Source organism: Ambystoma mexicanum, chromosome 11 (assembly GCF_040938575.1).
Source record: "Ambystoma mexicanum isolate Mex_15411 chromosome 11, UKY_AmexF1_1, whole genome shotgun sequence".
NCBI classification, from domain to species: domain Eukaryota; kingdom Metazoa; phylum Chordata; class Amphibia; order Caudata; family Ambystomatidae; genus Ambystoma; species Ambystoma mexicanum.
In genome coordinates, this window is record NC_090934.1 from 434,233,856 (window position 1) to 434,258,767 (window position 24,912).

Here is a 24,912-nt window from a genome sequence, read left to right on the forward strand (position 1 = left end):
CTATGTTAGGCAAAAAGTGTCAATTGGGGCATCATTCCCAACATCTTGACTGTGAGACTATACCAGAATGCAATTCAGCAAAAGGCAAAAAAAATGTCTCTGGGTGCAAAATGTTCAAGGACTGACAGTAGCGGGGGTTAAACAAAATAATGTGAATGCAGTGTGTTATGAGATATTTAAAACTTTGAGAACTCACAATGTTTTAGTCAATGCGCAGTGAGATAAAATTATTTGCCATGGAGTACACACTTTGGTTAAGCAGCGTTCTCCAAGCGGTCCAACCCTTTTCGGTGCCATCTTTTTAGCACGGGCCAATTTGGCATGGGCATTCCGACGCAGAGCCCATTTTGAGAGGGAAAATGTTCCAAAAATATGCTGGCAAAGTATAAAAGGTGTTCACCTTTAAAAAACAGCAATCTGTTGTGAAATATTCCCTGGAAAACTGAATCCCAATACTGTTCCGGTTTATTATGCAGACACACTTAACTCAGAGAGTTCCTTTCCCTGTAATTAAAGGGGTGCACAATAAAGCACTATTAGTTTTTGTTAAGGTTGAATTTGGTAAGGCCTCCAACCCATTTCACACCCAACCCCATCAAGTACCCGGTGCCACAATGGACTAAGAACCAGGCCGGTGTGTAGTCAGAAGATATATATTTACTAATTTATTTAAACCAAATTCTACAAATATACTAACATCAGCCACCAGTGCTGTGGCAACACAAGAAAGAAAATGACTTCCGTAAAGGCACCAGCACAGAGATAATACTGAGATATGCAGTCATAACTATCTTTTCAAATCACGCACCAATGCAGAAAAAGAATAATTCAAGACACACAGTGATTGCTGATTTGGTTATAATACTTTTCTCCCAGCGAACCCCACCCTCCAAATATCAAATAGACTAGACCCCTCTGAATTGAAGGCTATTGGCAGAGAGTGGGAACACAATGAGAAAATCGTTTTAGGATTTTAATAGAATGAACTCTTGGAAAAAGGGGATTCAAGGGGCAAAATCGTTTTTCTTTTTCTACTTGTTATCACAGATGCAATATGAGGGACAGAAAAGCAATGGGAATTGCGTTTTGCCACACCTAAACAGAACAGGCACGGCTTTGTGGCGTTGGTCAGTGCACAAAGGGAGCAAGGGGCAATTTTGTTTTGCACCATGTGCATGCAAAGGCACTACCTGGCCTCACACATTTGATTTAAAATGAAGGGAATCAATAGGGAATTATGTTTTAAACCCTGCACACTCACATGGAAAGAGGGTTTGGGAATTAATTATTTTGGCAGATCGTTATGTCTATACTGGCACGAAAACACACTGGGAAGAGCTTGTTGGTTTTGAATGCCAACAAACACATCCTGTGATATCTACAGGTAAATTAATTGATTTACCTAAATATAACAGGCCAAGGATCTACACAAAATGGATATTTGGCTATAGGGAAATAACTAGAACAATACTTGAACAATGCAAGGCATACACAATCTATGGCTTTGGGCATAGTTTTAATCATGTCCATTATGCTCATACCAACTTTCAAATCTCTCGGAATCAAGGGAAGGCCCAAATCAAATTTGTATTAATAACTCTAGTAAGTTTCATCACACACAAATCGTTTTAGCATGGTTACAAGGGGGTTACTACCACATTTAATAAACGTCTGGAATGGACATTGTGGCATCTGCACTGCCATTTATATGCAATAAAAAGCATGTTCTTATTAATTCAAATGCAACCTTTACAGGCCTTCCATTTTCTAGCCACCACCCTTGTTTCTGTAAGTTTAATTTATCATTACACATGTGATTAGGCAGAGGCTGGCTCATGTTTATCTTATCCTATCCCTCTTCAAGGCATTTGAGGACCTGATAGCAACACTAATGGACCTTTTATGGGAATTGGGACCTCAAGTTCACTTCTGCTGCAAGAACAGGCATGGACGTATCTGTTTTTTAGCCTGTTTTTGATCTAAGCAATGCATTTTTTCTATATATTTAAGTAATGGCTTTGATTGATAGTTTGACAACCAGACACTTGTCTTCAGGGCAGTGGAGGACTTGGAGGATAAGAAATGACTGCCTCATGTGACCTACAAACAAATGCCTTTTAAAACCACACACAATTGCATTATACATGGCATCTAATAAGGCAACTGGGCTTAATCTATATGTTATGATTTAATTTCACAGTTTCAACATACATGAGCATCACTTCTCGATTGTCCATGGGCAGTTATATGAGAAAACCACATTCAAACTTTGAAAGTCTACCATCTTTCTCTGCATACTGTAATTTGGATGAGGGAAAAACAAAAAAGGACATTCTTTTATTTCTTGGAATGCAAGGAGCTCAGTTTCACATTATCTGGTTGGAGCACAATCTGATATTACATTGAATATAATGTACGCACGGCTGTCTCTTTAAGTAACAGTGCAGCTCTCATTGGATTGAGTGAAATAACATTGTCAGTTACATGTCTTTCTATGCCTTGCTGAAGTGCATAGTGCATATCTATGCACTTTGGTTCAATAGGCCTAGGTCTAACATCACCATTTATGTGCTGGTCTTATACTTCTGTGGGCTTTTACAAATGGCTCTGTCCTCTTGATTTGTGGCATTCAGGGGCTATATTTCACCCCACAAATCCACTCTCCTGGGTTTTTGATTCCGATGAGACAGAGATAAGAGCAAGGAGATAGTGGGGTGCCTGTTTCCTTGTGGCCTGGGGTCATTCCAAGGATCTCTGTGGGAGCACATCCCCACTTTTCCTTGTCCTGAGGGAGTGTCACTCTGGTCTGCACTACACTCTTTTTGGATTTTGGGTTTTGGTCCTGAACCCCTCCTGTTCCGGTAGCTCTGGCCTGTAGGGGGAAGGAGCTATTTAATTTGCAGAGAGTAGTTAAGCATTTCACACAGTACTAAGAGAAAAAAAGTAGTTAAGCATTTCACACAGTACTAATTTCCCCGGTATTGATGTGTGAATTAACAACAAACAACAAGTTATACATACATTTCATGGGATCACAATTTCAGACAATGACAATTACTCTTATTAACTCCTGATAAGTATATGTGGTTTTACTCCCAGTAAATGTGTTATTTTCTCCATCTGGGTTCCCACTCTTTACCTTTATTCTTCAGATGGTTCCTGGGCTCTACTCTCATTGGGTTCTTCAATCAGTCGCAAGTTCTGTCTGGGATGACAGCTTTTCAACTGTTTGAAATGAACCCATTTCTCTTCCATCTGTTCTCCTTTCGGGATGCAGATCTTATAGGCAACAGGTGAGATTTTATCAACAATTTCAAAAGCGCTGCGGCAGGAGGGGGGTACTTCCACTCTTTGGTCTGGTTCCTTTGGAAATTTTACAGTTAGACCCAGTCTCCTACTTTTTACCTTTTCTTGTTGGTCTTTATGTTGTAGTGGATTTGCATTCCTTCTGCTGACTTTTCTAAATTTTGCTGAGTGTAAGCAAAAGCGTGCTGAAGGTGTTTTCGTAAATTCTCAATGTACTCATGGGTTGTAGACATGCTGATCAAGGTCTGCCCTTGAGTTCTATAGAGCAGATGCTGAGGTAGCACCATTTTTCATCCAGTCATGAGCTCGAATGGTGAAATTTTTGTTGCAGAAGATGGTGTAGACCTGATGGCCATCAGGACAAGTGGTAATCGGATGTCACAACTAGGTCCAGAGGCTGTCACAATATTTTTCAGGATGCCCACAATTGTTTTATTGTACCTCTGACTCCGCCGTTGGAGGCTGGGCAGTAGGAAATGTGGAGTTTTCTCATTACCCCGAGTATCTCCCACATCCTTGTCATTACCTCACTGGTAAAAATGACTTCCTCAGTCCGACTCAATCCTTTGGGGAAGGCCAAAATGAAAGAAGATGTGATTGATCATTAGGGCGGCAGCTGTTTCTGCCTTGCAATTTGGGGACGGAAGACATTCCACCTTCTTGCTAAATAAACATGTCACAGTCAGCATGTACTTGTTTCCTCTAGAGGAGCGAATCACTGGCCCAAGGAAATTGACTTGCAAGTCTGACCAATGCAGCGTCATTCCCATTTTCTGTAGGGGAGCTCCGTGTGTGAGAGAACTTGGCTGAAACTGAGCACACGCAAGACATCCCTTTAAATAAATGTCAAGTTCCTGACCCATGTGAAGCCAGTATGCAACCTCTCTCAAAATTTCTAAAGTTGTATGAAACCCCCTATGACCGGGAGTGGTCGATTCATGGGTGTGACTTAACATCAGGCTTCGGAATGAGGTAGGTACCACCCACTGGTCACATCCAGATATGGATCTCCGTACCAACAAACTGTCTTGGATCCGGAACATTTTGGAAAACTTCATCAACACCCGGAGATCCTATTTCCCAATATAATTGGATTTGGTCAGGGGAAAATTCACAGAGTATGTTGGTAAAATGACCCAATAATCAGGTCCTCTTTTTGTGCCATAATAAAATCATCATCTGGGGTATCTTTACTCCACTGGGCAGTTGAGAGTTTATTTTGGGCATGTGTTTGGGATCTGGTGACAGCAGCAACCTGGATTTCCCCCCAACAGGGATTCAGTCTCTATGAGATACCCGTGGATGGCTCCAGTTTTGGCCAAATGGTCAGCTATGTCATTTCCAATTTTGTCTGATCCCTCTATTTTGGAGTGACCGCTGATCTTTTTCCAATAGACGGTCTCCTTCTTTCATCTCTGACTGTCTGTATGCTATCCAGGAGTGGTGTGCCACCAATGATCTCTGCCTTAATACTAGTAAGACGGAGATTCTCCTCATCAGCACACCTGTACCCTCCTTTCTGATCACTTTCTGGCTGGCTCGCTTTGGCCCTCGTCCTGCTCAGACCTGTGATGCTAAGAACCTCAGGGTCATCTTGACTCCTCACTCTAACTTTTCTCCTCACATCTCTGATGTCTCCAAGAAGTCAAACTACCAACTGCACCTCCTCAGAGGTATTCTTCCTTTCATCTCCTTCCACCATAAACTTACTGTCTCTAGAGCTCTGGTTCTCTCTAGGCTGGATGACTGCAACAGCCTCTGTCTAAATTGGCATGCTTCTACTCTCCACCCTTGGCAATTCATCCAGAACAAGACTGCAAGACTTGTTCTTGGCCTCAAGCCCATTGATCGTATCTCTCCAGCACTGAAATCTCTGCATTGGCTCCCAGTGGCTGCAATATTAAGTTCAAGACCCTCTGCATTGTCCACAAGGCCTTCTGGGGCCTGGGTCCTCAATACCTGCAACTCTCTCTTTGCAAATACCTTGCTAGCCGAGCTCTTCTCTCCTCCACCTCCAACTTCCTCAGGGTCAGTCGCTTCTCCAAGCAACGAGTTGGTGGTAGATCTCTTTAATCGGCTGGGGTATTTCTCTGGAACAGCCTTGCTGCCTCTCTAAAACTTGAGGAGAACCATCTCTGGTTCCAGTAGCACCTCAAGACCTTCTTTTTTGCTTCTGCCTTCTCTCTTCCTCTCCCCTGCTGATTTCCAGTCTGATATTGCACTGGTCATCTGGCTACCCTCTGATTTCAGGCCCAGAGACCTGCTCGCCGAGTTGTACACCCGTACTGCCTCCTGGCAACCCTTGCACTTGCGTCTGTATATGTAACTCTACAATCCCCCTACCTGCACTTATGGACACCTGCTGTCTGCACTTTGCGGGACAAACTTCTTGTTATTGTTTTGATCCCATGTACAGCCCTGCCCCCCTCGCCTTTCCCCGGCACCTTTCCCCTTCCCTGCACTTGCACAATCTCAATGTCACTTGGCCTAGTAAGATCGTTGTCTCTGTCAGCCCTCTGTTCCCGCTTCCTTGCCTCGTCGCGCCTTGAACCACCTGTGTATCGGTGCGTTATAAATGCCATATCATATCATTTCAGAGGTGATCAGATCACCAATTGCTTGGATTAATTTCCCATGCTTGAGCGGTTTGTTATTCGCACAAAGCATGCCTCGATTTTTCCAATTAATCAGTTGCTCTACGAACCCATTCCTGACATAATCTGAATGCGTGATTTTGACCAGTTCTTTGAGTTGGTATTGCATGGCAGTGAGGATGGCTTGATGTATCACCATCAACTCTGCCACCAGACTACTTCGGGGACCTATTTTGTACCAAGCACAGGGCTCTGGGAAAGCATTCACCCAGAAATTCCCAATGCCAGCCACTAGTTCTTTTTGCCCTTGATTATCAACATTTTAGGAGCACCCATCCACATAAACTGTGGTTATCCCCTGGCACGTTTCTTCCTCATAGACTTTGTGCGGGGAAGTAAGGTATGCCTCCATATTGTCTTTGGTTTTAAGACTTTCGCCCTCGGGACCATTTTCTTGAGCACAGTCATGCAAGTCAACCAAACCTTGCGCTAGCGTACTCTTCTTGTTTTGACCCTATCTGACCCCCACAGGAAAGCCTTGCCTATACAGAATCTAGGAAGTAATTCTGGAATTACTCACATTCCCTGTTCGGATTTGGTCACTTTTGAGATATTGCAAGGGCTGGTGAGGAGTCTCGACAATTATGTGTTCCCCCTAGATGAAATGGCAGTAATTCTTCAACACCCACACCATTGCCACGAATGGCTTTTTGCAATTGATTAATTTTTCCTCCACAGAGGACAAAGTCTTGCTCACATACGAGATTACTTTGTTGACCTTGTCGTTCTTTTGGTATAATACTGTTTTTAATCAAGTTTTTGAGAACCCTGCCTCCAAGAAGAATTCCTTGTTCTTTATGGGGTATGCCAAACAAAGCACTTGGGAAAGTCTTCTTTTCAGTTGTTTTACTGCCTCTGATTGTTCTGGAGCCCATACCCACTTGACCCTGGCCTTTAATAAGTGGACCAAGGGTTGTGTGACATCTGCGTAGTCCTCAATGAACTTTCTACTATAATTAGTGAGCCCAAGAAGGCTCATAGTTCTCACAGGGTAGTAGGGTCTTTCAATTTCAATAATGCTTCTACCTTTTTTGCCTGGGTACTGAGAACCTCAGGAGTGATTACATGCCCTAAGAAGTTCACGTGGGTGATAGACCACTGTGTCTTCTGAAAGGACAGTTTTGTTCCGGGTTTCTGCAACTGGGTCAGAACATAGCATATTTCAGCTATGTGTGCCTCCACAGATGAGCTCTTGATCAAGACATCATCTGCATAGGATAGGTTTCAATTTTTTTGCCCAATTCTGGCATGGCCTTATGTAATAGGATGTTAAATTTGTTGGCAGAGTTTATATATCCAAAGGGGATTCCGGTCCACATGTATTGCTGCCCCCAAAGGCAAGCTTGTACTGGTCTTCCCTACTCACGGGTATGGTCCAGTAACCCTTGGTTGGGTCAATGGTGATATACACTTTTGACCCTTGGATCTGAGCCAGTCCCTGATTGATGTAGGAACGGTCCATCTTGACACGTGGACCCGTTTCTTTACCTCCTTAAGGTCTGTGCAGTTCCCAATGGCCATAGGGTTTGCGTATCCCCAGTACTGGGTTGTTAAAGGTTCTGTGGACTGGACAAATTATCCCATGGTATTCTAAGTTTTTAATAATCTCTGTGAGTGACATAGAGGCAAGAGGTAACCGGTATTGCTTCACAAACACTAGAGCCATCTCAAGGTCCATATGTATGGAGGTGGAATGTATCTCTGTGTGATCACAGTCATACGAATCCATGTCAAAGATATCCCGAAAATCCCAAAACACCTGATTCAGTGTCTGCTTTTGCTCCTCAGTCTCACAGGCATAAGCGAGATTGAGTTGTTCTTTGACCATCTGCTGAAAGCCTGGAAAGACCTTGGGTTTTACAATTTCAGTGGTATCCTCCAGTTGGGTGGAGAGATCTCTTGTTATGTTGTTGGCCTGGTCATGAGGTTTCAAGGATGGGAGGTAGTCACTGTTCACTTGAAATACCACCTCATCCTTATTGATGTCACAGGTCACCATAAGTGCAGGAAGAGTACACCAAGGAATTCCTACTTGCCGGGTGAAAATATTTTCCCATGGGGTATCATTGTCACAATTGTAACAGTCATTTGAAATTGGTCCCATGATCTCATTACCTAAGTCAGTAGAATAATGTTGGGCATCAACCGCCATTCCAATAAAGGTGCCTGCGCCAAAAGTGATACTTCTAGGGTCGCTTTTAGCCACCAATATTCGAATGGTGTCATGTTCTAGGTCAACTAGTGGTGTCGGATGTAAATACAAACCATGCGGTTGCAGTTGATAATTAAAATTTATATAAGCATTCTTGTTTTTGAGGTTCTGTACTCGCTTAATTTTTAGGGGAATTGTAAATTGTCGTACCAGTCCTTGGATGGTGACCTCTTCTCCCATTTGAACTTCAACTGCATATGTCAGCAATTGCACAGACTGAAATGCTTTCTCAGTGTTCTCAAAGACCGTGGGGTTATCTCTCACAACCCAACAATTATCTTCTATGCTTTTGTCGTCAATGGACATTTTTAGCATGCACCTGCTAGGCAGGAGATGTTTAAAATTTGGAGTTTCCAGGCCCATTTTCCACTTATCTATCAACTTAAAGTGGGAATAGTCTGATCTTTTGGAGTTTGATGAATAATGCTTCGATGATGAAGCTTCTTACGTCATTCAGGCATACTCTGGAAGAATAGGCTCCCTCCATCATTTACCTGAATGGGTGAAAACAGATGTTCACCCTTTCTCCTGATGCCGGTCAAACTTTAAGCTGGTTTTTCATCATCTTTTGTCATGGGATTTGGGTGTTCCTCAGATTGTGGATTGGTATAAGATTTCAGAGTATTTCCTTCCAGTGTGGAATGCCACTTAAAACTGGGAGGAAGGTTCATCTTCAGAAATAGAGAAGGGTTCCCATCACAAGTTTGTTCTCCTACACAAGTTTGTTCTCATGTGGCATGTGTCATTTAAACTCAAATAATGTGTACTTTTTTATTTGATTGTCCTTTTAGTTTGAATTCAGAGGACCTTGTTCAAGCAGTCAATCAGGGGTGATAACCTCCAAAGGAGGTCATTCCCTAGAAGACAACGTTTGCCCTCCGGAGTGATAACTATCACCAGGTGTTAATTTTGATCTCCAAATCTGCAGTCCCTTTGACAGAAATATAATTTCCATCAAGGTTTGGAGTTGTCCAGGAAGAGGTGTGAGAGGAATTTGGTGATTCTCCTCCCTTCCTGAATTCATTGGTTCAAATGCCTTTTTGGACAGGAGGGTGGCTTAGGATCCAGTATCCACCAGCACTGATAAGGCACATTGACCCTGTACCTTGACAGAGGCATAATATATTCCTTCTCTCTCTTCAAGGAAACAAAGAAAATGTGCATTTTGTGCCAGCTTGGCAGTTAATTTTTTTTATATAGTACTACAAACTTGTATGATCTTGGACAGTTTTCTGTGTCGAAGTCTGGGAATCTGTAAAGAAGATTCTGGACCCAGATATCGGTAGGATTGGGACATCGCCTTTTTTCCCTGATTTTTTGCTGCCCCCCTTTTCCTGGAGACAGTTACCCGAATGTGTTTCGGGGAGGATCCCTCATTGCTTTCAGGGTAATCAGGGTGACATTGTTGGGTGTTCAAGAATTGGTTGCTCTGGGTGAGTCTCCATACTTACCTAGTCTAAGTTATGGTCTATTGGGACCCATTTTCCTTGGGAGGGATACCTCCATCCCTGAAAAAGAAGATTTACTTCCATGAATCCTCCAAGGATTTTTCTCTTTCAAACGGGATGTTGAGGACTTCCTCCACAAAATGGGTTCTCTTTGGCTCTTGATTTCTCCTACTTACCCTGTTTTCCCTAGGTTCCAGCTTTTCAAGGGTAGGAGATTTTTGTTCAGATTTATAGGTTTACAGTGGTTCTGCTTTGGTGAGAAAGTTAGCTTCCTCTAGGACTTTACATCTCCCCTACCCCTGGACCCTCTCCTCTGGAACTTTTTGGTTGCCGTGTTTTCATCCTGTCATTGCTGCAGGGCACCAGACCTGGATGTTGAGCTGTTCTGTACAGGAAATTCCATTTGACTGCTCAGCTGAGCCCTTAACATGTGACCCAGGTCTTGTGTCAAATTTTTGACCTGGCGCTCCAGTTGAGACAACCTTTCTGGTTGGTATGGGGGTTTGGATTCATACCTTTGCTGCTCCCGGAAAGGGTAGCTGTCCCTTCTCCCAGAGTAGCTTGGGTATTGAGTTTCCCTGATAACCCTCCATCCTTAGTCTCGGTTCTCCCTGGTTTGGAGGATTATGCTGGAAATTGGGGTTTGAAGGGTATATGGGAAAGAAACTTAGGTTGGGGGTGGAGTATTTCTTCCCTCCTGAGGGAAGTTCTGATGGAGGTTTTGAGAGAGATTTCCTGGGGCATTAATTACCTAATGGATCCCCCGCCTTGTGCCGGGGGAAATCTATGCATACCCCAAGATGTGTCTGTTACCCTTGTATCTAGGGCTGATATAGGTGGCAGAATCAGATGAAGCGTTGGTTAGAAACCCTGCCTGGTTACCACCCGATTGGGTTGGATCAGAGGGACTCCTCTGCCTCTCATTCTGCATATAAGTATTAGTGGTAGGAGTATTTTAAGGCCCACCATTTCCAAATCTAGTATGGGGGTATTTTTCACCTCTGCCACCTTTGCAGCAGCGGGATGTTTGACTGTTTGGGGTATTTAGGGTTATTGTTGTTTTCAGAGGGCTTTTGTACTTCATAAATCAGGTGGCCTGTTCTATTACCCAATCCATGGTCCTATGCTCATGGAAGTCCCTTATCAGTTGGGTCATAATATATTTTGGAGTGCATGGAAGTAAGTGTTAATGAACTCCCTGCTATTTGAGTTCAGCCGCCTAGAGGTCTCGGCAAATGCCTGCTTCAGCTCTTGCACAAACTCTCTGTGTGCTTGGTCTTCCCCACACAGCAGGTTGTAGGCCACCTTGCGGGCCTCTAGAGGGTTCCTTTGAATGGAGAAATGCTTTGAGATAGCCGCCTTATGGTTGGACCATCTTTGGGGATCTTGATCCTCCAGCCGTGCAAAGAAGCTGGAGTATTCCGGGAAGAATTGATGAACTCCATGGAATTTTGATCATATCTGATACTAAATGACATCATCATTTGGTCATAAAGTTCTAGATGTTCCCATACTTAGTATTTGGCATTCTTGTGGTAGGGAGTCATAAAGCTCATTATGGCTTTTATTTGCCAAATTGGGTCTTTTACAAGACCTCTTTTCTGTTTGGCAGCCTTCCTTGTCCTCTGCACCTGAGTCCACTCACCCTCTCACTCAGTGCTGCTATTATTGGTGGTCCATCCCCTGTCCTCTAGGTGCTCCCTACCTCTATGAGACTGGGAATTCCTCCCAGAATGACCGGGTCTGGTCTCTTCTCCCCTGTGGTACCGTGGGATATCAGGGTCTCTTCCCTTGGACTCCCCTTTTCGCACAGTGGAAAACCACTATACCCCTCTTCTGGGTATAGTGGAGATTTTCCCCCATCTCCCTGAATGTGTGAAGGTTTAAAAATACTCTTTTGAGGCCTGGACTCTTGTTCTTCTCTGTCTGCAAAGCGGACCAGGTGGTCCTTTTGTAACATTAGTTTCTACCAGTGTAACTCCCTGATCTTCTCATCATGGGAGCCCTCCTGTTCAGAAGTACATGCTGGGGTATTTCTAAATCTGGGTAGAGATGAAAACCTGTCAGTGTCTGATAAGGACTGGCCTCCGACCTAGTCCGGCTCAGTTGGACTAGATCTGGTTGAGTCGAGCTGCCTCATGTTTCCCTGTTCTTGCAAACTGGCAGGCATGAAGTTAGTAGCACAATGTGCGTATAACGTGATGAGTTGGCTTGAGGTCCTTGCTAAGGAGGTCATCACTCTGTGAACGGAGGGTGCCTTTCCATACTCTGACTGGTCAGGGTGCCTCAAAGCCTGTTTGTATTTGGCTTTTTCTTTTTCCAATCTCTCTTTCAAACGGGAGCTTTATTTATTTTATTTTTCTCAGCCCCATTCTCTTGGTGATATATAGAGGTCAGAGTTTCAAATATCAGGGTTTGAGTAGCTTCTAGTACTTTGTTTCATGCCAATATTTGGTCACCTTGTTCTCCTCACAGAGGGACACATTTTTCCATCTATGAGGCTTGTATTGTCTGGGCATATTCATACCTCTTCTTTATCAGGAGAATAATCTCCTCCCTTGGTGCACTTTTGGCCTGCATTGCCTGCTCTATGTTTTACTCTGCTTTCCTCACATGCCCATTCATTTTTCATTATGTATCATCATGTCAGTCAGTTCCTGAGAACATAAATCACCTTTCTCCATGTCTGTTTTTAAGTGACACACTTCCTGGTACTGGGCACTTTTTTCCTGACACAATTTGCTATTCTCTTCCCTGAGGTGCTCTCTCTGTTGTTTCAGAGTTCTCAGATTTTGGTGCATCTGATCAAATTCTGCCTGGGAATTTACATCCCAAATGATGAACTGGCTATTCACATCTTTCAGTTTTTCAATCTGCGTTTAAAATGAAAAAATGTCCTGTAATCAGGCTCTATTGTGCACAACTTGCACACTTAATTTTTGTTTTTGTGCTCAGTGTGTAGTCAGAAGATATATATATATATGCTAATTTATTGAAACCAAATTCGACAAATAGACTAACATCAGCCACCAGTGCTGTGGTAACACAAGAACAAAAATTACTTCCGTGAAGGCACCAACACAGAGATATGCAGCCACAAATGTCTTTTCAAATCACCCACCAAAACAGAAAAATAATAATTCAAGACACACAGTGATTGCAGATTTGGATATAATACTTTTCTCCTAGTAACCTCCACCCTCCAAACATCAATTAGACTTGACCCCTCTGAATTGAAGGTCAGTGGCAGAGAGTGGGAACACAATGGGAAAATCATTTTAGGATTTTAATAAAAATGCACTCTTTGGAAAAAGGGGATTCAAGGGGCAAAATTGTTTTTCTTTTTCTACTTGTTACCACAGATGCAATACGAGGGACAGAAAAGCAATGGGAATTTAATTTTGCCACACCTAAACAGAACCGCACAGCTTTGTGGCAACAAAGGGTCAATTGTGTTTTGCACCCTGTGCTTTCAAAGGAAATATCAGTCTTCACACTTTTGATTTAAAATGAAGGAGATCAATGTGGGATTTCGTTTTACACCCTGCACACACACGTGAAAAAAAGGTTTTGGGAATTCATTATTTTGGCAGATCGTTATGTCTATACCAGCTCACAAAACACCCTGGGAAGAGCTTGTTGGTTTTGAATGCCAACAAACACATGCTGTGATATCTATAGGGGAATTAATTGATTTACGATAATTAAATAGGCTGAGGATCTACACAGACAAACAGGATATTTGGTCATAGGGAAATAACGTGAACAATACTTGAGCAATGCAGGGCCTGCACAATCTATGGCTTTGGGCAAACTTTTACAAGGTTTTAATTACAGGAGAGGCCTTGGAATCGGCATCAGAGAACAGCAGGGCACTGCTGGGCCAGTAAGGGGTCAGTCGAGGCTCTCCTTGAATCCTCCAAGGGCTCCCAGTCAGCTTCTATGACTCCTGGTTCCTGTCTCCAATGCAAGGTGTGGGTCTCTTTTCTGGGATGGTTCTTGCAAGAGTTCAGCAGCAGGCTGCCTCTCAGAATGAGTGAAAAAGGTCCAGTTCTAATGCAAATTGGTTTATGTATAGGGCAAATGGCATCACAAACTTGTCATGAGTCCCGTGAAGAGGATTGCCTGGTTTTCTCTACCCACCTCCTACCTGTGTGCTAATAGGACAAGGAGATGAGGGGAGTGAGTTATGACAGCTGTGGTAGGAGAAAGCTTCATCATTCCACTTAGACAGGTGGTCTCTGAACATGGCAAGTACATGGCAAGTACTCCCTTTAAATGTATGAAGATATTTTTACGAACTACATTTTAAGGCGAATCAGGTGATGCTAGTCTGAAGTCGGCACACCCTATACAGAGATATGTCTTCTCTTCATTTAGTCAGGAGCCATATCAGCGAAAAATATGCCACTTTATAGTCTTCATGTTAATTGTTTCCATCATGCTCAAACCAACTTTTAAATCTCTGAGAATAAAGGGACGGCCCAAATCAATTTTTCATTAATAACTCTAGTTATGTTTATCACACAAAAATCATGGTTACAAGGGGGTTACTATCACCTTTAATACAAGTCTAGAATGACCCTTGAGTCATCTGCGCTGCCCTTTTTTGCAATAAAAAGTATTTTCTGGTTAATTTAAATGCAGCCTTCAAAGGCCTTGCTCACTCTAGCCCCCACCATTGTTCCTATAAGTTTCATTTATCCTTAAACATGTGATTAGGCAGTGGTTGGCTCATGTTTATCTTAGCCTATCTCTCTTCAAGGCCTGTGAGGCCCTGATAGCAACACTAATGGACCCTTTATGGAATTGGGACTTCATAGTCACTTCTGCTGCAAGAACATGTATGGGCACATCTGTTTTGCACTGTGTTTTCGATATAAGCAATGTATTTCATCTATATATTTAAGTAATGGCTTTGATTGATAGTTTGACAACCAGACCCCTGTCTTCAAGGAAGCAGATGAAAGGTCTTGAAGTTTAAGAAATGATTGGCTCATGTACTCTGCAAACAAATGGCTTTTAAACCCACACACAATTGCATTGTACCTGACATCTTATAAAGGCACATGGGCCTTACCCATATGTAATGTTTTAATTTCACAGTTTCAACATACATGAGCATCACTTCTGGATTGTCCATATGTATGGGGCAGTTATATGAAAAACCCAAATACAAACTTTGAACGTCTAGCATCTTTCTCTGCATACAGTCGTTTTGATGAGGGGGAAAAACAACAAAGGACATTATTTTATTTCTTGGAATGCAAGGAGCTTGATTTCACTTTAGCTGGCTGGAGCAAAATCTGATATTACACTGAAGATAATGTATGCACGGCTGCCTCTTTAAGTAACAGTGCAGCTCTCCATGGATTGAGTGAAATGGCATTGTCAGTTACATGTCTTTCTTTTCCTTACTGATATGCATTGCACATTTCTCCACACTTTGGTTCAATAGGCCTCATGCCTGACATCACCATTTCTGTGCTGTCCTTAAACTTCTGTGGGCTTTTACAAATGACTGGCCTCTTGATTTCTGGTACCCAGGGGCTATATTTGACCCCACAAGACAAAGCAAGTGTGTGTGGTCTTGTGAGTAAGCATCTGCACTGGGAATATGACAAGCCGAGTAAAATCCTGTTAACCAAATACTTGAGCAAGCTCACCAAACTAAAAAAAAACAAAAAAACAATGGGCTGCATCCGCCCACTGTAAAAATGTAACACTCTTGACCCAAATGTATTCTTTACTTGTGCCCTGACAAGCTGACACAATCAGGGGAAAATAACTGCGCCACTGTCCAGGATTGCAAACTCTCTTGCCACATCCTGGTCAAATACTCATGACTTACTTGCCCTCTCATCATTTCCCCTCCTATGTCTGGCTTTCAACAATACTCTGCTTTATAAAACTAACTTGAGAAGCACACATACAGTAGTGTCACTCAAATATATAAATCCTTATAGAACTATGTTAGTCAAAAAGTGTAAAATTGTGGCATTATTCCACCCATCTTGACTGTGAGACTACAAATTCCAGAAATCAAATCAGCAAAAGGCAAAACAATAGTCCCTGAGTGCAACACTTTCAAGGAATGGCTGTAGATTGTTTTAAAAAAAAATGTGAATGTGGTTTGTCTTGAGATATCTAAAACTCTGAAAACTCACAATGTTTTAGGCAATGCTCAGTGAGATAAAATTATTTGCCTTGGAGCACACACTTTGGTTACGCAGCGTTCTCCAACCAGTACACCCCTTGTCAGTGCCATAATTTTGGTGCAGGCCATTTTGGCACAGGCATTCCACTGTGGCACCCATTTCAGCATGCCCTTTTCAACACAAAAGCCATTCCGGTGCCAATATTTTGGCACAAGGGAGGCTTGGACATGGTTGACATTGCAGCCATGTCTAAATGCCCTCATGCTAAATAAGATCACAGTGCTGCACTGCAACAAACCTCTCCACCTCCCACTTGCGTTGCTTTTATTTTAATTAAATTGAATTAGTTAAATAAAAAAAAAAATGTACAGCCTTGAAACCTGGTCTGCTAGAAGTCAAGTGCCAGCATTTAACCACTAGGCTACAAGTGCTTCATGGGGCATACTTTACATACATAGCCTATAATTTAATATGCTGAATGATAAAAGGCTAAGTATGAAACTTGTGAAAATCCAAACAATAACATCTTTGTAGCATAATGGTATAATGGTTAAGTGGTGTGTCTCAAACTCCTTAAGGTCAGGGTTCTCTGATAGCAGTGTGAAGCAATAATGTGATTTTTGAAATTTCATTTGTTCTATTTTATAAAAATGCAGATGCTGTGTTTTATGAGATATTTAATGTCTGCCATCCATGCAGTAACTGGGCCCAACCCAGCATAGTTTCAAAGCAAGGGAGGATCCAGCACCATTAGGCCAGGTTTCTCTAAATGTTCTTTTAAGGGAGGCCCATATATTGATATGAGATGATATATTTTATTTATAGAACTCCCATAGACAAGTGCTTCATGGCTCGGAATGGGACAAAATGATTTTAGGCAACATGGCCTAAGTAAGCTGACCCCTTCGCTAAGTAGGGTTTGTCCCAGTTACTACAAGGATGGGAAACCCACTGTTGCTGTAAAAATAAATGTTTTTATTTTATTATTCACTCGGAGACTACAAATACCAGAATGCAATTCAGCAAAAGTCAAAAAATTGTCTCTGAGTGCAAAACCTTCAAAGACTGATGGCAGAATAGTTTACAAAAAATAATAATTTAGATGCCCATTCGGTCACCCATCCATGCAGTAACTGAGACTGAACCTGTTTAGCTTTCAAAGCAAGAAAAGGGCAGGGCCAGTCCTCTAAAAGGTCTTGTAAGTTTGGCTCATGTATCAAGCAACATGGTCTGAAGAGTCTGGCCCCTTCCTCACTTCGAAGCTAAGCAGAGTCTGTTCTGGTTACTGCATGAATCAGAGACCTGGTTGGCAATGCCATGGCCAGTGATTTTTCCAAAATGCTTCCCTGCCCTCCAGGCCATCACCAAGTGCACCCCTCATCTGTGCCAGCTCCCCCCCATTCCCCAGATGGCCTTCTCACCTCCCCTGCCCTGTCCCTTTCACCCCAGGGCACACTCTGCTTCTGTGACACAGTTTGCTTTCAGATTGCCAGACACAGAAAGCTTTGTGTTGCAAATGTGGTCCCTGGACACTCTCCAACTCCCAAATTTCACTCAGTGCTTTCTGGCCATCCCCCACGGCTACCTTGATGGCATTGTTATGTTTAATACCTGCAAATACCCTTTTTCTGTGTTTTATTTTCCCATAACCCTGGCTACAAGACAGTGGTCTTTTTTAATTTCTGAAAACCATGATCCTACAAAGCACCATGGGAGATATAACTATAATTTTTGGAGAAGGGGGCACCCCCTTATCTGTCAAATTTTTAAATAACCACAGCAAGGAAAAAACCCAAACCATGTATGGTGTGCGAGTCTACGCTTTGTGCCCAATTTGTTTTGGACCGGATCCAAATTTGGGCTGGGCGCTTTGGTAAAAAATGACCTTTTTGTCTATTGGAAAATTAATGGAAAGTAGGCTGCACTTTTGGAGAAAAAGAAAATGTTGACGCTTAATACATTTTAGATTTTTTAACAAATCTTTACGAAACTTCGCAGTCTAGAGGGGCCACCGACTTATAACCACTTTTGAAATTCCATCCAAATCCGTTACCAGATCCAATGTTATTATCAGGTTCCAATGTGTCTCCCCTCACCTTAACTATAGGGCGGCTATAACAAGGCAAAATGCTAGTCTTTACAAAGCAGCAACTAATAGTAACATTCAATGGAAGATTGCATTCATTTAAACAAGAACCAATAATGCAAGTGAGTATTGTATTTTCTATGCTAAACATGTTCCAGCACACAGAGTGACATCAATCAAGGTCAGTAGTAGCACTTATTTTTGTTCTCCATTAGAAAATTGGGTTGAGGAGGGAACATAGAGCTGAAGTAGAACACACTTTCAACTGGCTCAATAGTTAGTTTCTCCCAGAGGGATTTAGGACGTCTTCTATCCCAGCAATGCTAGTCTCAATAATTATAACCTGTAAGGGAGCAAGCACTGCCAAAGCCAGTAGGGTTCAGAAAAGCAGCCTTTAGGAAACCGGGACAGCCAAAGTGAATGGGACAGTTCCAGTTCTAATGCAGATTTTCTTAGAAAACGGTTATTAAACAGTCAGGAGTTCTTTGAAAAATCACAGGAGCTCAAGGGGAGCACACTTGATGGAGCACAAGTTGGAAGGCCTGCACAGGTGAGATGAGGTCAATTCCAAAGGGGTTAAAGTAGTACTTCCCGAGCAACAGACCAGTACAAATGGCAAATGGTACTTATACCTTAAGTACCACAATACCTGAGAAGCCATCCTGATACAGTGATGCAGAATCTTTTCCTGGTCCTTGGTCGTGGTCACAAAAGGGAGGTTATCTGGTGGGCTTCTTTAGCAGCACTCTCTAGAGAGACTCGGCAGCAATGTATTGCAGCAATGGATTCCATACAATGTAGCAGCTCATTGTGGTTTTGGCATCTTTTTCTCAGCACCAAAGAGAAAAGAATAGATCTGGTTGGAGTTTCCTCCATCCCTCGGTCCTAGACTTTGGTGAGGGGATTTCCTGCTTTTGGAGGTCCTTGAACAAGTCCACAAAGTTTTGGCCAGATTTAATCTCTGCAAGATGATGCACTTGATTATGGTCAGGGGTCCCCTGGCATTGGGATTCTGAAGCCTAGGAAAGTCGCAGAAAGTCGGGGATATGCCAAAATAAACCAGGTCTCGAGGCTAGTTGGTCTGACCATCCCAATGGGGGAAGTTAACCTGCACAAATCTTCCCTGTCAAAACAAATATGGGGTCAGCACAGCTGTAAGGCTTCACTAGTGCTTCTGCTGTCTTGGAAGGTGCTGCTGGTGTCTCCACTCATTCTCTTCATCAAATAAAAAGTTTTAGTGGTCAACTCTACCTCTAGTCCCAAAAGCCTTGCCTTTTATGCAAAATCCCATTCATTCACAGCCCTACAACTGCCAATCACTCAGACGGGTCGTTCTCTAGGGCAGCTACCAGCCCAGTTAGAACTGGTTTCAGGCAGGCATTCCTTCAAACAAACATCAGTGAAGTTTTGGGCTCTACCCTCACTTCCTGCCGTCCCAGACACACTGGAGCCTGGGCTGGCAAAGGCGAAGCACTCTAAGGACTGAAACCTAGATAAAACAAGAGAATAAAAGCCCAGAAGGAACAAACAAACAAGAAATAGCGAAGTGTCGAGAAATCCACCTGCTAGTACCCTGCACAAAAGGTAGTAAAAAGTAAACACTGCCACAAGCCATTCAAGTTACATGAGAAGTGGGATAATGAGTTACTATGTCACTCTCCAGCACTCCACATAGGGTGATGTGTGCTGGACCCACAAAAGAAAGGTAAGTAAGATCAAAGTTATCTCACTGTTCTTGGGACTGGTAGTTCACTCAAGAAAATGTATTTAAACATTAAGAGAAGCTCAGTGGCACTACGCAGAGGGTGCTGTGTGTCACTATGCAAAAAGCAGATGCCTATGGAGTTTACCAGACTCCAATAAACAGTTACAAATCCTAGTCAGAGAAAAACAGATGAGTGAGTGGCAAAAAGGACCACTTACTCAGGAGGTTAAAAATCAAAAATATCCCAGATTCTAGCAAAAGAGCTGATCGTCTCGAATGTTAAAGGGAATGAGCAACGAAACTGAACATTCTCCCTAACACTCACCAATTTCCAGCTCTACTGCATTACTCATCACCTAATCCCATCTCTTTAGCTCAATAGTTTCCACCTCTAGGGGGTTGCTGATCTCCATTCCCCCACCCAGACTCTCAAGCTCGCCAACCTCCCCACTGGTTGTTTGTTACTCAACTTCTTACCCTCACCCAGCCTCTCTAGATTGCAAATCTCCACCTCCAGTGTGTGGCTTACCTCCACACCATCTCTATAGCTCACCAATCTCCACCTCTAATGTGTTGCTCACCTCCCTGCTCCCATTCTCACTCTCTAGCTTGCCAATCTCCACTTCTAGTGTACTGCTCACTCCTTACCCCCACCCAGTCTGTCTATCTCACCTATCACCACTTCTTTTGTACTTCTCACCTCCTTAATGCACCCAGCCTCTCTGTCTTGCCAATCTCCACCTCTAGTCTGCTCTTCATTTTCTTATCCCCTCCTGGTCTCTCTAGCTCGCCATTCTCCACTTCAAGTGTTTTGCTCATCTCAATGTCCCCAACAAGTCTCTTTACCAATCTTCACTTCGAATATGTTGTTATTCTCCTTCCCCAGACCCACTTCGAGTGTGTTGCTCATCTCCATTCCCCCACTCAATCTCTCTAGCTCGCCAATTTCAACTTTGACTGTTTTGCTCAACTCATTGCCCCCACCAAGTCTTTTTAGCCCACCAATATTTACTTCTAGTATGTTTTTCTTCTCCTTGCCATCATCTCAATTTCACTAGCTGCTTAATCTCCTTTTTCAACATATTGCCCATCACCTCACCCCCTGCTCAGCATCTCCATCTCCCTGATATCCCCAGTTCACCTTTCTACCCCCTCTCCCTGCCTCATCCCATATCTCTCTGCACCCGCCCGCACCCACTGCGATTGCTCTCACCCCTGCTCAGGCCGGATCCATGGTCTAATAATTGAATTAAAATTATCAAGTCAAATTCCCAACCCGTCTAATTCCCTTTGTTTTCCCTTCCCTGGTTATGTCTTGATTGCCTTCGCTGATATTTGGGCCATAGGCTCTCGAGTCAATTAGAGGACAGCTGTGAATTCAATTTGCAAAGATTTGAAAGGACTCCTCCGAGTGGAAATTGGAAAGACAAGGATCTCCCCCGACACCAGCTGTGTAATGACTTTTGCAGCGTGGCTTTTATTCTCCATTTAAATGGACTGCCCCCAATGAGAGGGGACACTGCTAGCGGAGAGAACCAGAGCAGGCAGGGCACTGTCTTAATGCTGTCCTTCTAATGAGTTTAATAACGCAAATGTGTCATCTCCCGCCGCTTGCTACCAGCCTCGGTGTGTGCAGGCATGTTCTCTGTATCCTACCATCTCACCCGCCACGCGCTCTTACAACCGTTTAGAGGTAGACCAAATCCGGAAATAAAAATGTCGACGAGGAAATACTGCACATTTTTTCAAACTGTCCCTTTAATAAAGGGCCCCTTTTTGAGGTGGGTGGAATGCGCCTAAAAAACAGACATGTTATAACTGGTTATGTTTAAGTATGTCCCTGTCAAGAGCCTTCTTTAGATTTAAGTGGACCGAGATTAACAATGCGAGAGGGTATTAGTGAACATTTTAACAATTTTACAAATCCCAAAAATGTACGGCGTAGTAAAATGTGTGGTAATCCTGTGTCCACATTTTCTAACCGAATTCTACCCAACTCTAAACGAGGTCCTATTTTCCCTGTCATTGTTGCTTTAATGTCAGCAGTGCACAGCATCATGGGCTAAATTTGAACATAGAACAATTATCCACTAAACAATGGAGGTCAGTACAGAATTACTAGAATGAACGTGTTTTCAAAAATAAATCATACATGATTAGAAATGGTCGGCATAACTAAAGGCACCAGGCAGTGGCTATCTGGTGTTTTTGAACCAACATTGAAAACAAGCATTAGCAATGCCAACAGTTTGAGCTTTTATGTAGGCTTGGGAAAGTCACTTGCGAGGCACTGCTGTAGTAGTATTAACTGTCCCATGAGGGTAGTAGGTGCAAAATGGTGTGAACATCTAGACATTTAATAGCAGTGTCTAGCAAATGCCTAATACTTACACACAAGATAAAACGGTTGGCTTTGACAATGCTTCTTTTTAATGGGACTTTAGTGAAGGACTATGTAAGGATGGTCCAGAGGGAAACAACAAGGGAGACTGCCGAGTAGGGCACTCAGAGACCACAAGCAGTGGTGCGGATGGGACAGATAGTTTGGGTGCTGGGAAAAACTCTGAAGCAGAGGTAACACCCGCAGGTCGTCTACCTGGAGTAGAAGTAACACCGGCATTCAGTTCACCTATAAAGTCAAGCACAAAGAGCACTGGACAAACAGGTATGGCAGACGCGGTTAACAAGGGAATCAACTCAGGGGCCAACTCAATAAATGTGGCCGCGACATACAAATATCGTGAGCAGCCATCAGGCTCACGAACAGCACTGTATGCGGGAAGGACTACGGATCGCATAATGCATCAGGGCACGTGGGTGGGCCGCGCACGAAGAATGAATAGTAGGAAAACCAGGTTAAGCAGACGCCACTTACCGTATATGTTTGAACATAGATTCTTCACTGACAAAGAGATCCAAGGGCGGGTGTCAGAAAGAACGCTGCAGGGTGGGAAGGTGGAAAGGGAGGGGAGAGAGATTGGAAACACCCGTGGAAGGGAGGGGAGGAGAAAAGAAGATGGTAAAAGTAGCATTGAATGAATCAGGGTTGTTCTCTGTTTTCTCACGTTTACACAGCCGGAGGACGCTGAGGAATGGTGCGAGAGCCTGACAGGATTCCAATGGGCATATTAGTTCTGGGAGTTCCCGACCACGAGGGCATCCGTACTCCCGACCCGCTTCTGCCCGGAACGCTGCAAAGAAGATAGGAAGTGTGGGGAAGTTTGTTTTGGACTTTAGTTAATGATCGTGCCTGGTCTACTGGCAATCTTATAACCTGAAATACAGGCGATTTTCTTTCATCTACTTCCTGGCACTTGCGTGCTGCTTAACAGACAGGCAGACTGCTTATATATAAAGTGGCTGAAGACAGACCTGGTTGACATTTGTATTACATCAGTACTGCATTTACAACCCCAATTAAGTCATTAACTCTCAGAAGACTTATTTGAGAAAACACTGGTAGGCACCTGCAGTGCAAAGCTTATGATATGATATGGCATTTATAACGCGCCTATACACAAGTGTTTCGAGGCGCGAAGAGGCAAGGGAAGTGGAACAGAGGGAAGACAGAGACAACGATCTTACTAGGCTAGGTGTCATTCAGATCGTGCAAGTGCATGGGAAAGCTTAATGGCAAGGATTGATTAAAGCAAGCCGAAAGAAGTTCCCATGAGGAGGTGTTTGGGCGAGAGGGGCCGGAAGTGGGTGGGAATGGCAATAGGGATTAACATGGGCATTCAATGGGTGGGTGAATAACCAAGACACCTTCAAGCGTTGTGTACTCTAATGCAATAGTTTCGGCTTATAGGTGGCTCTGCCAAAATTAAACATGGCACGGTTTATTGTGGAGGCTATATGCCGACAAATCGATCCAACAAAGCATTTCATTAATTTCTGTAAAGAGCTGTTTTACTGTGTTTACTTAACAAACAACCTTTAAAAGAGTGCAATGGATTCAGCACTGTTGTTAAGAAGATGAGTGAGGACACGCGTGTATGGCTGAAAGTAATAGTCATCACTCACTTGTATCTGAACACTTATAGAGGTGTTATGGATTTTAAGAGAAATAACATTACCCATTTTAATAACTTTAAAAAAAAAACAGCACGTTTAACATTACAAAGTACCAAGCAACTTTATCATCAATTGTTTTAAAAATAATAATTCTGAAACACTTCAAAGCTCATTTATGATGAACCCTTTAAACGCCACTATAAATGGAAAAGATGAATGTTAAGCTTTAAATATAAAAATTATCAAAGCGACTAAATGTGTATGTTATCTTTAAACCAAATCACTTTATCATTCTCCCTGGCTTATTGTGCTTTAAAATGTAGCATTTGATAATTGGGCCCAACACCAGACTAACCCTTGGAGTAGAACAGAGGTGGCAGAGTCTCCAAGTTTGCACTTCTCAGTTTCTGAAGTGGCCCTCGCATCATCAGTTAGCCCCTCGCCCCCGAAATATAGGTTTCATTCCTGAATGTGATTTACATGGCATAATTTTTATTTAGATATTGGTACTGCATATATCATTTGTGATTGTAAGTAAATAAGATGAACATTAGACTGAAAATCTGCTTTAAACATTGGAGGTCATTACGACCTTGGCGGTAGGGGGTTAATGGGGCCGGTAGAGCTGCCGGCTCTGTTAACCCCCTACCGCCGCATTCTGAGGTTTGCTCGCGGGACCCGGTAAGGACGCTTGTTTTACCAGGCATCCTTAGCGGGTCCTGCGAGCAGACCAGCATGCTAACAACGGGCATGTCATTAACAGGCCCGTTGTTAGCATGCTCCCCATTCCCATTGAGCCCTATGGGGGCTCGAATGGGAATGGGGAAGGGTTCCTGGAAAGGGGAAATACCAGGCCCTCCAAGGTCGGAATGGCCCAGTATTTCCCCATTCCAGGAACCTGGACTCAGTACCCGGAATGGCGGTAGCCATGCAGCAAATAGCGGCATGGCTACCTCCAAGGACATAATGACCTCCATTGTCTGCAATCCTACATTTTGGATTTATTTCATTGCTAGTATGAATACATATTCATTGTTGTTAAACAATGTTAATAATTAATAATGGTTTCAAGTTATACATAGCACTTCTTTGTGGATTACAGCAACTTCAAAGCTCTGCCACAATAGTTTATAATGTCCAACGTATTAACCATGTACAAACGGCTCAATGACTCTGCCAGGACCCGAACATCTGATTGCAGGCGTCACATCGATCTTCAAAGAGAACGTTGGGATGCAATTTCAGCTCCCATGCCCACCCCAATTATTTAGGCTGAGGACAATATATTAGAAGAAAATGAATGTGTGCTGCTGGAAGGGGGTGAAGCTT